This window comes from Vicugna pacos, chromosome 22 (genome assembly GCF_048564905.1).
Source record: "Vicugna pacos chromosome 22, VicPac4, whole genome shotgun sequence".
In the NCBI taxonomy this organism is placed as follows: Eukaryota; Metazoa; Chordata; class Mammalia; order Artiodactyla; family Camelidae; genus Vicugna; species Vicugna pacos.
Window position 1 is genome coordinate 6,983,752 of NC_133008.1, and position 5,367 is coordinate 6,989,118.

At 43.1% G+C, this 5,367-nt stretch overlaps 1 protein-coding gene across 1 annotated transcript in view; it reads right to left on the reverse strand.

The window, feature by feature from the left end:
• The window catches only part of RUFY1 (RUN and FYVE domain containing 1), a 44,157-nt gene that overhangs the window by 38,523 nt on the left and 267 nt on the right, over positions 1 to 5,367 (reverse strand). The window lies entirely within an intron of this gene.

Consider the following 5,367-nt stretch of genomic DNA (forward strand, 5'->3'; position numbering starts at 1 on the left):
TGCCATTAACTTGATGGGCGTGTTCTATAAATTAAATGAGCCCAAACTGTAGCCCCAACTTTTTGATGAAAATGGATTTGAAGTACACGTAAACTAACTTTTTGTCAAAAATATTGTATTGGCAACAGTGTAATGAAATAAGCAATGTTTAGATGTCCCCAACCATTTTGAGTGTTCTTGGTTAAGCAAAGTGAAAGAATTATAAGGTATAATTATCTTTGATACATCTTGGTAAAGTTTTTTGGGGGGAGCTTTCCACAAGTAGAGAGAGTTTCTTTAATGTGACTAAGATGCATCTTTTTGCTAGTCAGCTGATTTTCATTTGAATAAAAATGAACAATATAAATTTGACATTAGATCAGTGCAATTTGGGGCATATAACTTAGGAGTTCAAAAACTTGAACAACATTAGTATAACAAAACTGTCTGTTTCTACTTCTTATTTATATGAGCCAGGTTTCTCAGGGATCACATCTATAAAAACCCAAAAAATAGGAATAAAATTGATGCTAAGTCTGATCACATTTTATCAGTAAATCATATATATTTATCTATAGGTACACGCTAATGAAAAAAAAAACCAACATTCAGCTCATTAAGAGAAGTAATTCCAAGAAAAATTGGTGTATAATTACTTATAAAATTATATTCCTTTTATTAACTTAGCATTACTAATAATTTTACTGGTAAATTCATTCCAGAAGAAAAATTTTTTTATACACTTAGGGCTTTAGTCACAAGGAAAACTTATTACATTTTAATTTACATATTTTTTTCAGAGACCTATGATAGGATGACCAATAAAAAAATTTAAACATACATAAGTGGAATGGAAATTCAAGTTCAAGGAATAATAGGAAAAAATGTAAATTTTTCAAATATTAAATAACATTTATTTTTAAGATGGATGGTAATGTTTATCAAATCACATGGCATTTACATACCACCTGATAAAAGGATGATCTAACAGTCTTATTTTAAAAAGCCAGTTCTTACCCTAACCAGAAAATGTATTCTAAACTTTCAAATTATGATGAAGCATTTTTAGGGGCTCCTGGGAGCAAAAACTGTGAAGACTAGTGTTTAAGGCAGTGGCTCGGACCATCGTTCCTGGGAACACGGCAGTGCTCTGCAGCCATCTCACCCATCCCCCTGCGGGGTGAGTCACCTGTTCCCATTTGTGCTCAATTTAGAGAGTCGTGGAAAATTCAAGCTGGAAGGATCTTTAAGGTGTTCCATCCCTCAGTTTTACTAGCTTTGTGACCCCTGGCTAAGCTATTCACATCACACACACACACAAAATAGTTCAACACAACACACAGAATGCTACACTTATTCAACCGCCAAATAAATGGTCTGGCCAGGGATCTGGACCTTCACTGATGTAGAGTGGCTGCGCCTGTAACATAAAAGAGTGACCCTGTGATCCCGGGTTTTGGCACCAAAAAAAAAAAAAAAAGTGACCCAGTACGAGGAGGAGCTGGAGGGAACCCGCAGCGGCCCTCTTGCTGGAGGAACGCTGATCACAGTGCCAGACGGGAGTTTTCGGAAGCTGGTGATATGGATTTTCATGGAAAAGGTGGTAATTGGTTAAAAAATATATTTTTTAATGCTTTTATACTGTGCAGGATAGGAAAAAATGCAGCTACCAGTCACAAACATCTCCAAGGGCTGCCGGTTTGTTGTAACCTTTGGTATAGAGTTAAGTCCTCAGGACGGGGGCTTTTTGTTGTTGTTGGGTGACTAGATTCTATAAATTTGAGTTTTAGTTTTGAGTAGCTCTTTGGTGTCTTGAAAGAGCTTTAAAATTTTTTTAAATTTATTTGTCTTTATTGTATTATTTATTTTATCTTGGCAAGGGATAGGTAATGAGGTTTATTTATTTTTAGAGGAGGTACTGGGGATTGAACCTAGGAGCTTATGCATGCTGAGCACGCGCTCTACTGTTTGAGCTATATACACTCACCCCAGTTAAAAGATCTTACAGTGCAGGATGGTGTTATCCTGTCCTGACAAGGACACACTTTCCTGATTTTTCTGGAATTTTCACTCACCATCTCAGAGGCTAACTTAAGGAGTTCGGCAATGTGAAATGACAAAGTTACCGTGCTTCATTTTGGAAGGGGCTTCACTTGTGCAGGGTTGCTTGACATATGGAGAATAAAATCAGCCATGGAAGACAATGGAGAAAGGCATAGTGTGTACCGCCTACCTAATGGCAAGTATATATCTAAATACTTCTAAAATTAAAAAAATTGTGCTGAACACTGGAATTTGACACAACACTGTAAAATGATTATGAATCAATAAAAAATGTAAAAAAAATAAAATTAAATTAAAGAATGCCTTCCTCAGTGAGTACCCACCCCCGTGCAGGACTTGCTGGGCGCGTGAGTTCTGTAAGCACCTGCGTTTTCTTATTCATCCTTCGGGAGGAGGCATCACTCTAAAAAATACACTGTAGAACCTTGTGGGTATGTCCTTTGATCTGTGCGAAAACTGTGTGTGTGGAGGCGAGGCACGAGCGACATGCACAGATCCGCTCTGAAGTACAGCAGATCTGGGGACAGCTCCCGGTGTAACAGAAAAGGGCAAATCTGACCCCACGTTAGACCTGCTCCTTGCGCTCCTGGGAAGGAGTTCTGACTGTGTCCTAAGTGTTCTTCTGTGTGCTTTGATGTTTTTGTTTTACCGCATGCATTTATTATCTAAAAACCCCCCAAAACCCAAACCCCCAAAACCAAGCAAGACAACTACAGAGGACGCAATCACGTGGCAAGTTGTGCTACCAGAGCTGCCGTGGGATAACATTTGAAAACACGTATTCAGAGCAGTGCACAACATTCCACAGCATGTTCCTTAGACCTGTGTCACCAAACACTGTTTTATCTGGCAAGAGTGCTGCTCACATTCAGTCTCTGCTCTGTCACTCCTCCCTCTGAACAATCTCTGTCCTCACTGCTTGTGTAAGCAGATCAATGGAAAAGAGAGAAAATGAGCTGGTCCTGGCAGGAGTGGTGGCCACTGTCTTCTCCTGACCCGCTTTTCCAAGGCCTCTGCAGGGCGTGCTGCCCAGGGTCCATTTCCTTTTCCGCACCCCCAACCCCTGTCCCATCTGATGGCTTCAAGTCCAGGTTACGGTCACGGCCTAGCCACAGAGCTGTTCCTCACACTTCTGCCCTCGGTAAGCCACATTCACAATTTTTGCCACATTTGAGTGGCAGTTATTTATTTAGTCTTTTCTTTAAATTGACTGATTGAAAAGCCCATGTGTATATATTATGGCATTTTACTTATAAAATTATTTAAAGGCAGCGAGGCATTGAGGTGATGTGACTAAGAGCGCAGGCTTGGAGGCAGCTGGTTTGGGTTCAAGTCCTGGTTCTGCCATTTCTAAGTAACTTAGTCAAGTTACTTTTTTAAAATTCAGCTTCCCTCTTCATAAACAGGATAATAACGGTACCTATCACACGGGACCAGCTACCGGGGCGGAAGCATGAAGTCATGGTCTCCCTCCCACGGCCCTAAAGGGACTGCAACTTCCTGCAGGGATGTGGTCCCTCTCTGAGGGTCCTCTGCCCAGTGCCTGCCTCATGTGCTGTGGTGCTGCCAGCCTGGGGCAGGGCAGTGGACACCTGGCCCTGCCCTGAGATTCAGAAAGTGGGACTTCAACTCTCCCTGTGTGAGGGAAGGGTGGAAGAAGCCCCAGGGCAGTCTGAGTGGACCAGGGTGGCTGAGAACCTGTAACAGGGAGGTAGCAGAAAGCAGGACGGCACACACGAGTCTGCCTCCACGGCCCCCATACATGCTTCTTTGTTCCATCAGACTTCACTTACAAAACACAAATTCAAAGATAAATTTAGTAAGAATTTCAATTGTGGGGCACTTCTGAGTGCCTGGCCCCAGATGATAACACTGATCAAAGCCTGCACTGACTGCACACCACGAAGCCAGCTCTGCTACTGCCCAGGATTATCGTGGAGGTTAAATGAACTCATGTACGCACAGACTAACCTCTGGCACCTGGGCAGCACAATGCAAGTGCTGGCGATTATCTATAGCATTACCATAAATGGAAAATAAGTATTTTTCAAATATGCATTTGTTCAACAAAGATTTATTATTGTGTGCTAGGCACAGTTCAGGCACTGGCACATTTTATCACCAAACAGCTAACATTTATTATTTGCTTACAATCTAAGAGGCCTCCAGAAGACCCCATCCCTTGACTCTCAGGACTGACTGCCAATGGGTGGGCATACAAACACCCACTGATGTGTGTAAAAGTGGCGAGCTAGTGGGCACTAGATTCCTGAAGTGAACAGTATCCTTTCATGACCTTCTAGCCTATTTTTCACTGGCAGAATCTCAAAACAAGTCAGATGTTAAGCTTTACTCATCAATCTTTCTTAACCACTGAAATTCTCACATTCACTATTCCGGTGTTAGTGCCAACTTCTACAGCACGTGCACCAGTGGAAAGGACAGAATCAAGAAACCTCCAAGGCACACTTCTTAGCGAGCACTGCAGTGTTCAGTCAGCTCTGCCCCACAGCACTTTCTATGCTGAAAAGGTTCTCTGCCACTAGTCACATGCAGGCTGCTGAGCACTTAAAATGTGGCTGTTGTGACTGAGAAACTAAATTTTTACCACTTAAACATCACATGTGGGTGGTGGCTACTGTGTATGGGTTAGCACAGCTTTAAATATTTGGCTTTATAGGACTTTCTAGGTCACACTCTATAAATATAATCACTTAATGGTTCCATTCTTACTCATGCGCTTACTCTAGATGGCAAAGGCTGCAAAAGACCGGAAGAATCCTTGGGTGAATCAAAAAGTCCCTACTTCACAAGGCTGGAAAATGTGGTAGCTTGTCTGCATCACATAGTGGGCTGGTGGTAGAGCTCGCTGGAGCCCTCACCCCCCGACCTCCGCCCGGGGGCTCTGACTCCGCAGGGAGTAGGGAGGCGCGGTCAACACCTGGGAGGTGTCAGGCGGGGTGGCATTTGGAGATTTAAAGCAGAAAACAGTACTGGACTCGTTTCTTCAGTTACTTTTAAAATTAACACAGACTACCTAAGCTTAAACTCGTACATCTTTTCAGTCTAAAGTCCACCAGTGAGAACACAGTGGGAAGCGAGGTCGCCCCCGTCTCGGCCACCCGCGCCCACGTGCTTATCTTGGCTTGTGCGCTCCGGATAAAGCAAGCAGACGAGCAGTTAGGCGTGTCAACAGGCTGTGTTTGTTTTGTTTTGTTCTGTTTTGTTTAACGACTCGTCTAACAGGCTGAGTCGGTTGAACAGCCTCGCCAGCCTGGCTCGCACCGCGAAGCGGCCGCTGTCCCGCGGAAAGCGGGAGCCTAC